Source organism: Oncorhynchus tshawytscha, linkage group LG03 (genome assembly GCF_018296145.1).
Source record: "Oncorhynchus tshawytscha isolate Ot180627B linkage group LG03, Otsh_v2.0, whole genome shotgun sequence".
Lineage (NCBI taxonomy): Eukaryota > Metazoa > Chordata > Actinopteri > Salmoniformes > Salmonidae > Oncorhynchus > Oncorhynchus tshawytscha.
In genome coordinates this window covers 35,281,005-35,293,988 of record NC_056431.1, presented here as the reverse complement: position 1 = coordinate 35,293,988, position 12,984 = coordinate 35,281,005, and the positions used below count along the sequence as shown (strand labels likewise).

The window sequence follows — 12,984 nt, the reverse complement described above, 5'->3', positions numbered from 1 at the left end:
GGAAAGCGAATGGTGTCTCGTCAGCTTCAGGTAGAAGCAGTTTGGAAAGGCATGTCTCTGCTTTGGATATAGCGGAGAGAGAGGAATCGATGGTTTGGCAGGGAGAAAGTCAGTCTGACAGATAGGCCAGGAGCTCTTCTTCAGGACATCTTGCCATCTATATGCACTATAGTGCAGACCTAGAATAACTATAGTTTTAACAGTAACACATTTTCCGGTTGAACAACTAGTTTAAATATATTTTTAAAGATATATTTTTCTTCTTTATTCACTTCCCCTAACCCTGACACCCCTCCCGTAATTGGTTTAAACTAATGGACAACAATACTTAGACTTCTACTTCCAGTGTATACATACTATATACATTTTATGGACATGGTACATTTACATTAATTATATATTTTTTGTCCCACCCCTCAGCTACCCTCAACCCCTACCATCTATCACTGAAAATCATCAAGTATATTTTTCAACTGTGCTGTGATGCTTCATAAAAGTTCAGAATATTTCTATTCTAAGATTCTACAGATTGTAAACTAAAGATTTTTTACTAAGAGTATTATTAATTGGAACGGAAATGGCACCACACCAAACTGGAAGTCTTCCCACTAGCTTGGAACACTGCAGTATCGAAGAGCCCTCACACCTGCTCGATCATCCTATTTTTCCAACTTAATTGAGAACATTAAGAACAATCCAAACTGTATTTTTGATAAGGTCACAAAGCTAACTAAAAAGCAGCATTCCCCAAGAGAGGATGGCTTTCACTTCAGCTGTCACACCCTGACCTTAGAGATCCTTATTTATTCTCTATGTTTGGTTAGGTCAGGGTGTGACTCGGGTGGGAAAATCTATGTTTTCTATTTCTCTGTTGTTTTGCCGATCAGTCTATCGTTGTCTCTGATTGGGGATCATATATAAGTTGTGATTTTCCGTATGGGTTTTGTGGGGTGTTATTTTCTGTTTAGTGTCTGTGCTTGACGTAACTGTTCCCTTTCGTTTTTTTAATTTGTTATTTTTGTTTGAGTGTTTCTTGAAAATAAATATCATGAACACTTTCCATGCTGCGCTTTGGTCCACTCTTCCTTCCCCCGACGAGAGCCGTTACATCAGCAGTGATAAATTCATGAACTTCTTTCAGGAAAAGATCATGATCATTAGAAAGAAAAGTACGGACTCTTCTTTAAATCTGCGTATTCCTCCAAAACTCAGTTGTCCTGAGTCTGCACAGGACCTAGGATCAAGGGAGCCACTCAAGTGTTTTATTACTATATCTCTTGACACAATGATGAAAATAATCATGGCCTCTAAACCTTCAAGCGGCATACTGGACCCTATTCCAACTAAACCACTGAAAGAGCTGCTTCCTGTGCTTGGCCCTCCTATGTTGAACATAATAAACAGCTCTCTATCCACCGGATGTGTACCAAACTCACTAAAGGTGGCAGTAATAAAGCTTATCTTGAAAAAGACTAACCTTGACCCAGAAAATATAAAAAACTAATCGGCCTATGTCGAATCTTCCATTCCTCTCAATTTTTTTTGAAAAAGCTGCCTTCAGTTTGGTTTCAGACCCCATCATAGCACTGAGACTGCACTTGTGAAGGTGGTAAATTACCTTTTAATGGCGTCAGACCGAGGCTCTGCATCTGTCATCATGCTCCTAGACCTTAGTGCTGCTTTTGATATCGTCGATCACCACATTCTTTTGGAGAGATTGGAAACCCAAATTGGTCTACACAGACAAGTTCTGGCCTGGTTTAGATCTTATCTGTCGGAAATATATCAGTTTGTCTCTGTGGATGGTTTGTCCTCTGACAACTCAACTGTCAATTTCGGTGTTCCTCAAGGTTCCATTTTAGGACCGATATTGTTTTCACTATGTACATGTTCACATACATGTCATTCAATAATTTCATCCAAACTGCCGTCAACAAGCCAGGCACTAAAATAGAACTTGGTTCTATTATTGATTGATGCTTGACGTGCTGCAAGTTCCGACTCTCCCATCTCCTCATTGGTTTTTAGGAGTATATACCCACGTAGATGATTGAAAGCTGAACCGAGGTCCTCACTCCAGTCCAGTTGGTGCTGGTAATGCACCTTGAAGTTGGTTGCCAACCACCATATAAAGTCCACAGAAGAAGAAGACTGAAGGAGGAGATATCACTAGAAGCAAATTCAAGTAATCGCCTTTGAGTGTGAATTATATTATTATGCATACTGGATGGACTGGTAACCTTATGCTACCCTCCAACATTTCTACCCATGAGTCTGGGGGAGAACATATAGGTGATGCGTTTAAAAAAAATATGTTTTAACCCCTCCCCCTCTTCAGAGGAAAACTATATTTGTTTTCCAGCTTTCCAGCTACGTATACTGTGGCAGACGGTAGGGAGAGGTGAGGGAGTGGTAATTGAGGAAAGATATCTTGCAGATAGCTGGCTCCATCCCAAGCCTTATATGGACTTCCTGCCTCAACAAGGAAAGGCTGTGACAGGGAGTGCATGGGGATAAAGGAGGAAGCAGCCTGCACAAAAAGGCAGAGGAGAGACGAGAGGTATGAAGAGTGAGCGAAATGAGGGCTAGAACTGTGTGATTGCCCATTGTGACCTGGACTGTTGGATGACCCGAGTGTGAAGATTAACCCCTGGAAAACGGAACGGACAAAGAGAATGGCTTGTGGAATGTGAGGTGATTGGTGAATTCCCCCTTCTTTCCATGTGTACGAAAATCCATAATAAACATCCCCTTTGCATTCTATTTGTGCTACTGGTGCCTGTTTTATTGAACTTGGTGATGTGGAAACCCCACACCCTTGATCTTACTACAATACATACAATTTGCATACACATTTTTACATACATGATACTTTTATATAAAGGAGTCACAAAACAATCATACATTACCAAACATAAGCTCTTTATTCCTAACCCTAAGTCACTCTCAGCCCATCCCACCGATCACCACAGAACACACTCGTTTGGTTTCCATGTGCCATATATTTTTCAATTGTGCTGTGATGTTTTACATACATTTTTAACCTTTCTAATCTCATAGTATCCACAGATTGTGAGCTAAAGATGAACACCTTTCCTAGGAGTATGATTATATTATTTATTGACTGACTATGGCTTTCCAAATCGCCTCACACTGCTATTTGTAGGGGTAATTTTAAGTGTATGTTGTGGATTTTTTACTTAAAAAAATAAATAATAATAACATTCCTGAACCTGTGACCAGAAACAAGCTACATAGATCATTTATTCTGGTATTGCCCCTATTGATTCTGTCTCTTCACAGCAAAATCTACAGAACTGAGATTGTTGTATACCCCATATACAGTGCCTTGCGAAAGTATTCGGCCCCCTTGAACTTTGCGACCTTTTGCCACATTTCAGGCTTCAAACATAAAGATATAAAACTGTATTTTTTTGTGAAGAATCAACAAGTGGGACACAATCATGAAGTGGAACGACATTTATTGGATATTTCAAACTTTTTTAAACAAATCAAAAACTGAAAAATTGGACGTGCAAAATTATTCAGCCCCCTTAAGTTAATACTTTGTAGCACCACCTTTTGCTGCGATTACAGCTGTAAGTCGCTTGGGGTATGTCTCTATCAGTTTTGCACATCGAGAGACTGAAATTTTTTCCCATTCCTCCTTGCAAAACAGCTCGAGCTCAGTGAGGTTGGATGGAGAGCATTTGTGAACAGCAGTTTTCAGTTCTTTCCACAGATTCGATTGGATTCAGGTCTGGACTTTGACTTGGCCATTCTAACACCTGGATATGTTTATTTTTGAACCATTCCATTGTAGATTTTGCTTTATGTTTTGGATCATTGTCTTGTTGGAAGACAAATCTCTGTCCCAGTCTCAGGTCTTTTGCAGACTCCATCAGGTTTTCTTCCAGAATGGTCCTGTATTTGGCTCCATCCATCTGCCCATCAATTTTAACCATCTTCCCTGTCCCTGCTGAAGAAAAGCAGGCCCAAACCATGATGCTGCCACCACCATGTTTGACAGTGGGGATGGTGTGTTCAGGGTGATGAGCTGTGTGGCTTTTACGCCAAACATAACGTTTTGCATTGTTGACAAAAAGTTCAATTTTGGTTTCATCTGACCAGAGCACCTTCTTCCACATGTTTGGTGTGTCTCCCAGGTGGCTTGTGGCAAACTTTAAACGACACTTTTTATGGATATCTTTAAGAAATGGCTTTCTTCTTGCCACTCTTCCATAAAGGCCAGATTTGTGCAATATACGACTGATTGTTGTCCTATGGACAGAGTCTCCCACCTCAGCTGTAGATCTCTGCAGTTCATCCAGAGTGATCATGGGCCTCTTGGCTCTATCTCTGATCAGTCTTCTCCTTGTATGAGCTGAAAGTTTAGAGGGACGGCCAGTTCTTGGTAGATTTGCAGTGGTCTGATACTCCTTCCATTTCAATATTATTGCTTGCACAGTGCACATTTATCATCATTAGTCATTTAGGTCAACATTGGATCATTCAGAGATCCTCACTGAACTTCTGGAGAGAGTTTGCTGCACTGAAAGTAAAGGGGTTGAATAATTTTGCACGCCCAATTTTTCAGTTTTTGATTTGTTAAAAAAGTTTGAAATATCCAATAAATGTCATTCCACTTCATGATTGTGTCCCACTTGTTGTTGATTCTTCACAAAAAAATACAGTTTTATATCTTTGTGTTTGAAGCCTGAAATGTGGCAAAAGGTCGCAAAGTTCAAGGGGGCCGAATACTTTCGCAAGGCACTGTATATAGCATTCTGTTAGTGGCAATAATTTTATATAATTTAAATTGAAGTGTTGAATCAAGTGTAGTTTTTCTGTACCAGTTCATAAACCATGTGCCATGGAATTGGTAAGTCAAATCTCTTCTCATTTATTTTGCAACCTGTATGGCACAGCTGTCAACATATTTCTCCTCAAATTAAACTGATTTGTCTTTTTATGCCTGTTCCTTTCAGCCAATTTGTATCTTTAATATATGTCAGGCAAACAAGTCCCCTACCGTCTCCCTTTTCCACTTGCCTGTCGCAATCCGTTGGTTGTAAATTTGGATTGAGTAGACATTCCCATATATTTTAATAGCTACATATGGGACATAACTCCTCCGTTTATATTCATATCATTAATAAATATATATTTTTTATTAATCAGTATATTTGAGTTTAACCATAGCGTTTGTATATTTTCTGGAGGATAAAACTGAAATTGTAACTAGCTTTGTATGGATTGCAATTAAACAACATTTCATTTTCAATTAGTCAGAAATTAGGTTGTAATCTGTATAAAGGCAAAAATGCAATTTTTGAAGAAAGGATGAGCCTTAATAATCCATTTTGGGTTTAAGTATAATTTATGTATGAGGTTTAACGCTTTAATATTTCATCATTTTAGCCCCCCCAAACTCATATTCATTATATACATAGGCATGCTTAATTTCTCTGGCTTAGCATTCCAAATAAAATGTAATATTTTTTGCTCATATGATTTAAAAAAATGAGTCATCTGTAGTAGGCAGTGCCATGAGTAAGTAAGTAAACTGTGATAGGACCAAAGAGTTCATCAATGTGATTTTTACTTAAAAATGTACCTCTCCATGGTTGCAAAATCTTGTCTATGTTTGCTAAGTTTATTGAAATTGATTGTGGCAAGTTCATTTATATTTTCGGAGATGTGAATACCAAGTATGTCTACTTCACCTTCCACCCATTTAACCTTTCTAGCGCAGGCGTTCCTCTAGCGGAACCCCTCGACAACTTTCCGCTGAAAAGGCAGCGCGCGAAATAAAAAAATATTTTTCCGAAATATGTAACTTTCACACATTAACAAGTCCAAATGAAAGATACACATTTTGTTAATCTAACCATCTTGTCCGATTTCAAAAATGCTTTACAGGGAAAGCACAACATATGATTATGTTAAGTCATAGCCAAGTCCAAAAAACACAGCCACTTTTCCAGCCAAAGATAGGAGTCACAAAAAGCAGAAATATAGATCAAATGATGATCTTTATCAGATGACACTCATAGGACATCATGTTACACAATACATGTATGTTTTGTTCGATAATGTGCATATTTATATCCAAAAATCTCAGTTTACATTGGTACATTACGTGCAGTAATGTTTTGATTCCAAAACATCCAGTGATTTTGCAGAAATACTCATAATAAACATTGATAAAAGATACAACTGTTATTCACAGAATTAAAGATAGACTTTTCCTTAATGCAACCGCTGTGTCAGATTTTTTTTAAACTTTACGGATAAGGCATAATCTGAGAACGGCGCTCAGAGTCCAATCCAGCCAGAGAAATATCGGCCATTTTGGAGTCAACAGAAGTTAGAAACAACACTATAAATATTCACTTACCTTTGATGATCTTCATCAGAAGGCACTCCCAGGAATCTCAGTTCGACAATAAATGACTAATTTGCTCCATAAAGTTCCATAAAGTCCATAGTTTATGTCCAAATAGCCACTTGTTGTTAGCGTGTTCAGCCCAGTAATCCATCTTCATGAGGCGCGAGCACTTTGTCCAGACAAAAACTCAAAAAGGTCCGTTACAGGTCGCAGAAACAAGTCAAACGATGTATGGAATCAATCTTTAGGATGTTTTTAACATAAAATATCAATAAGCTTCCAACCGGAGAATTCCTATGTCTGAAGAAAAGCACTGGAATGAGAGGTAACTTTGTCAGGAGCGTACGTCACGAGCCAGAGACACTCTGCCAGACCACTGACTCAAACAGGTCTCATGAGCCCCTCCTTTATAGCAGAATCCTCAAACCAGTTTCTAAAGACGGTTGACATCTAGTGGAAGCCGTAGGAAGTGCAACTTGACTCCATAGACACTGTGTATTCGGTAGGCCAAGCTTTGAAAAACTACAAACCTCAGATATCCCACTTCCATGTTGGATTTTTCTCAGGTTTTCGCCTGCCATATGAGTTCTGTTATACTCACAGACATCATTCAAACAGTTTTAGAAACGTCATAGTGTTTTCTATCCAATACTAATAATAATATGCATATATTAGCATCTGCGACAGAGTAGGAGGCAGTTCACTCTGGGCACGCTATTCATCCAAAAGTGAAAATGCTGCCCCTCATCCCAAAAAGGTTAATTGGTAAGCTAAAAGGTAGTTTAAACACTATTTTTTTTACGATCCAATACGTAGTACGGTACACTTGTCATAATTAGGTTTTAATCCAGAGGCTAGAAGTGATCAATGAGAATGTGCAGCGATCCAGATTGCGGACTTAGAGTCAAAAAATAGAGTCATCGGCATACATTGACATTTTTGTTTTTATCCCCTGGATTTCTAACACATTGATGGTCTCGTTGGATCGAATTATAATAGCTAGCATTTCAATGGCCATAATAAATAGACATGGAAACAACGGACAGCTTTGTTTTACTCCTCACAAAAGCTAAATACTTTCTGAGAATTAACGATTATTTACTGTTTTACATCTGGGGTTGCTGTACATAACTTTAACCCATTGTATGAGTCACCAAAATGAAAGTAATCCAGGCATTTATATATCAATTCTAGTCATACTTTATCAAAAGCCTTTTAAAAATCTGCTATGAAGACCCGGCCTGGTATCTTTGATGTTTCATAATGTTCAATTGTTTTAAGTAACTGTCGTATATTATCTTTAATATATCATCAAAGTAAAAAACCTGTCTGATCAGGATGAACAATATCTGGTAAAACCTTTTTTATTCTATGTTCTACGCATTTTGGCAGGATTTTCGCATCACGACATTGAAATGTAAGAGGCCTCCAGTTTTTTAAATGGACTGAATCTTTATACATACCACCTGGGTCCTGTTTTAGTAGTAATGAAATCAGAACTTCTTGTGGAGTACCTAAAAGTCTACCATTTGTATAATAGCAATTAAAACATGCTAATAATTGATCTTTGAGTACATCAAAAAAGGTCTGATACACCTCTACTGGTATACCGTCAAGCCCTGGTGTTTTTCCAGACTGAACATTTTTTTAATGCATCAAAAAGTTCCTCTTCTGTAAGTTGGCCTTCACACGGGTCTTAATGTCTTAATTTTACATTATTATTATTACTATTAGGAAAGAAATCCTAACATTTAACATCATTCAGTGGAAATGGAGGAGACTGAAAATAAAACATGCTTAAAATATTTTGTGGAACCATGGATGACTCCATCATTTGTAACGAGTTTCTGTAAATTATGAGTTTTGGTTGCGAATGGTATGAACTTTGAACTCTTATTCACGACAGAAGTGATACCTCCTAGCCATTGAGTTAGCGACCGCAGCTGCAAACGCAGGTTAGGAAGGAAAAGACAGAGTATCCCATCTACCACACAACGAAGTTACTACAACTTATCCAAGTGACCACCAGAGACATTCTTCAAAGGACAGAGAACTTGGTTTGGCAACACAGCCTTCCATCTACCACCAACCTACTGAGCGCAGCTCAGAATAAATATTTATTGCATTTTCCTTTTCCAAATGGGCGGTAATTTAGAATGCATAATATACTGTATTTACGATAGCACAGCTTCTCCCCTTTGTTCTCCAGTCTCCCACTCTTTCACTCAAACCCCGCCCAGCATTGAATTTCAACGTGAAGGTGACGACCTACACTCCGGAAGGATGAATTTTGACTATACCAGCCAGAATATAGCATCAGCATATACAGTGCCTTGCGAAAGTATTCGGCCCCCTTGAACTTTGCGACCTTTTGCCACATTTCAGGATTCAAACATAAAGATATAAAACTGTATTTTTTTGTGAAGAATCAACAACAAGTGGGACACAATCATGAAGTGGAATGACATTTATTGGATATTTCAAACTTTTTTAACAAATCAAAAACTGAAAAATTGGGCGTGCAAAATTATTCAGCCCTTTTACTTTCAGTGCAGCAAACTCTCTCCAGAAGTTCAGTGAGGATCTCTGAATGATCCAATGTTGACCTAAATGACTAATGATGATAAATACAATCCACCTGTGTGTAATCAAGTCTCCGTATAAATGCACCTGCACTGTGATAGTCTCAGAGGTCCGTTAAAAGCTCAGAGAGCATCATGAAGAACAAGGAACACACCAGGCAGGTCCGAGATACTGTTGTGAAGAAGTTTAAAGCCAGATTTGGATACAAAAAGATTTCCCAAGCTTTAAACATCCCAAGGAGCACTGTGCAAGCGATAATATTGAAATGGAAGGAGTATCAGACCACTGCAAATCTACCAAGACCTGGCCGTCCCTCAACTTTCAGCTCATACAAGGAGAAGACTGATCAGAGATGCAGCCAAGAGGCCCATGGTCACTCTGGATGAACTGCAGAGATCTACAGGTGAGGTGGGAGACTCTGTCCATAGGAAAACAATCAGTCGTATATTGCACAAATCTGGCCTTTATGGAAGAGTGGCAAGAAGAAAGATATCCATAAAAAGTGTTGTTTAAAGTTTTCCACAAGCCACCTGGGAGACACACCAAACATGTGGAAGAAGGTGCTCTGGTCAGATGAAACCAAAATTGAACTTTTTGGCAACAATGCAAAACGTTATGTTTGGCGTAAAAGCAACACAGCTCATCACCCTGAACACACCATCCCCACTGTCAAACATGGTGGTGGCAGCATCATGGTTTGGGCATGCTTTTCTTCAGCAGGGACAGGGAAGATGGTTAAAATTGATGGGAAGATGGATGGAGCCAAATACAGGACCATTCTGGAAGAAAACCTGATGGAGTCTGCAAAAGACCTGAGACTGGGACGGAGATTTGTCTTCCAACAAGACAATGATCCAAAACATAAAGCAAAATCTACAATGGAATGGTTCAAAAATAAACATATCCATATTTCACCTGTCTTTGTGATTGTCTCCACCCCCCTCCAGGTGTCACCCATCTTCCCCATTATCCCCTGTGTATTCATACCTGTGTTCTCGGTTTGTCTGTTGCCAGATCGTCTTGTTTGTCAAGCCAACCAGCGTTTTTGTCAGCTCCTGCATTTTCCCAGTCTCTCTTTTCTGGTCCTCCTGGTTTTTGATGCTTTCCTGCTGTGACACTGTACCCACCCGCCTGACCACTCTGCCTGCCCCTGAGCCTGCCTGCCGTCCTGTACCTTTGCCCCACCTCTGGATTACCGACCTCTGCCTGACCTTACCCTGAGCATGCCTGCTGTTCTCTACCTTTGCCCCTGTTGCTGTAATAATCATTCTTACTTTGACACAGTCTGCATCTGGGTATTACCTTGATACCTGATAATTAATCATGAACACCTTGACTTGTCCTCTGTTGACTGATACTTTTAATTTATATCCTCCTTTATTCAAATTTTTTCATACTTCTGCACTTTAGAGCAAGTAATTTGGCCTTCATTGTTTTAATATCACAACGTAGCCTCTCTGTAGTGTCTTTTAGGGAGTCCATGGTAGTTGTCAATATCTTATTTTCCGCTCGTATTTCTTCCATCAATGTATTACTATAATCCATTACTGTTTTTAAGGCCTCAGCCACCGACAGTAGCCCAGGCAATAGATCCAGCTTTTTTCAACTACTCGCTCATGCTTGTAAGCAATGTTCTATATTCTGGAGACATAGTTTTAAAAACATCGCCCTCCAATGTTACATTTAGAATTTTCGAAGGCGGCTTCCCTACCGTTTCACTTGCAGAACTCAACGAAAGGTCTTCTCATGTTCACTTCGATGTATCTGTTTGTTTTTTTATTTTTCATACACTTGCAAACATTTTTTAAAAAGTTTTTGATTTGTCATTATGGGTATTGTGTGTAGATTGATGAACAAAGCAACTATTTAATACATTTTAGAATAAGGCTATAACGTAACAAATTGTGGAAAAAGTCAAGGGGTCGGAATACTTTCCGAAGGCACTGTATGTTTCGTTGCGGAAATGTGTTACTATCGATGTTCCCGAACAGATTTCACTTGGTTTCCAAAAAAAAGCACTGGGTAGCGACAGGAACAGGGTTGTAGAGGCCATGGCATACAGAGTTTGGCCGGAATATCACCTGTCATGCAGCGAGAGCATGCTCCTCAGACAGTGGTTGATGCCTGGAGTTCTTATATGTAAGGGAATTACCCCCCTGAAATGGACAAAAATGAATGGCAAATCATTGGCATTGGACAAACCATATACACGATGCCCAATACCACCCAATTCGGCGTTGATTCGTCCAAAGTTGATGGCAAATGCCATATGGCAAGTGCCAGTTGTAACACCTCAAAAATCCAACAGGTGGCGATTGCGCTCCACCGGGGTTTTTCATATTGGAAATGCAACCCAAGTCAACATCCAAAAGCAAAATTTTGAAAAAATGATTTTTTTGTCAAAAACTTATCACCCCTTAAAAAAGTGCTTTCTGGACCGTTTTTCGAAATTCTTTCGATTTTTTTTGTCAATTACACATGTGTAAGAACTGTATGAATATACTCTTGTCCAATTTTATTATCATATTTTTTTATTTTATATTACTTGCGCATAAGGCATATGTTTTGTCCATTTGCAATATGATTTCATAGGAAGTCAAAAGTCAAAAGTGTCAATTTTGTAAAAAACTTCACACACCCTTAAAAAGTGCTTTCTGGACCGTTTTTCGAAATTCTTTCGATTTTTGTGTCAATTACACATGCATAAGAACTGTATCAATGTACTTTAGTCATATTTTATTATCATCATTTTTATTTTTACTTGTGCATAATGCATATGTTTTGTCCATTTGCAATATGATTTAATAGGAAGTCAAAAGTCGAAAATGTGAACTTAAAAAAAAAACTTATCCCCCTTGTAAAAAAGTGCTTTCTGGACCGTTTTTCGAAATTGTTTCAATTATAAGTCAATTAATCATGTGTAAGAACTGTATGAATATACTTTTGTAAAATGTTATTATCATAATTTTTTTATTTTTTACTTGGGCATAAGGAATATGATTTGTCCATTTGCAATATGATTTCATAGGAAGTCAAAAGTCACTTTTTTGGGGGCCAAATGCCAAAATTGACTGGCCTGATGAACTCGGGATGGCCGGGCAGTGATAGTTCCTTTCCATCACTCGTTTTGTTGATTTCATCATGTCAATTTGTTTGATGTTTTTTTCACTATTGAATTCGTGATGGTTCGTGATGGTAAATTCGTGATGGTAAATTCGTGATGGTAAATTCCCATTGAAACATATTGCAAATGCACGTGCATTTGCAATATGTTTCAATGGGAATTTACCATCACGAATTTGGCATGCTCAAAAGTCAAACTATACTTTGCTCAAACTATACTTTTGTCAACTTGTATTATCATATTTTTTTTTTTTTTACTTGTGCACAAGGCATATGTTTTGTCCATTTGCAATATGATTTCATAGGAAGTCAAAAGTCAAAGTCAAAAGTCAGTTTTTCTTTGGCCAAATGCAAAAAGAAATTTGACATGCTCAAAAATACTGCAGAATTGCAAAATTGACTGACCTGATGAACACAGGATGGCCGGGCAGTGATAGTTGTTCCTTTCCATCACTCGTTGTGTTGATTTCATCATGTCAATTTGGTGATGTTTTTTCACTATAGAATCATATTGCAAGTGCACGTGCATTTGCAATATTTTTCAATGGGCATTTACCATCATGAATTTGGCATGCTCAAAAGTCAAACTATACTTTGCTCAAACTATACTTTTGTCAATTTGTATTATCACATTTTTTTTTTTTTTTTTACTTGTGCACAAGGCATATGTTTTGTCCATTTACAATATGATTTCATAGGAAGTCAAAAGTCACTTTTTCTTTGGCCAAATGCAAAAAGAAATTTGACATGCTCAAAAATACTGCAGAATTGCAAAATTGACTGACCTGATGAACACAGAATGGCCGGGCAGTGATAGTTGTTCCTTTCCATCACTCGTTGTGTTGATTTCATCATGTCCATTTGGTGATGTTTTTTTCACTATTGAA

At 38.3% G+C, this 12,984-nt stretch overlaps 1 protein-coding gene across 3 annotated transcripts in view; it reads right to left on the bottom strand.

The window, feature by feature from the left end:
* The window catches only part of dnah7 (dynein, axonemal, heavy chain 7), a 228,584-nt gene that overhangs the window by 57,837 nt on the left and 157,763 nt on the right, over positions 1–12,984 (bottom strand). The gene's annotated exons all lie outside the window — the stretch shown is intronic.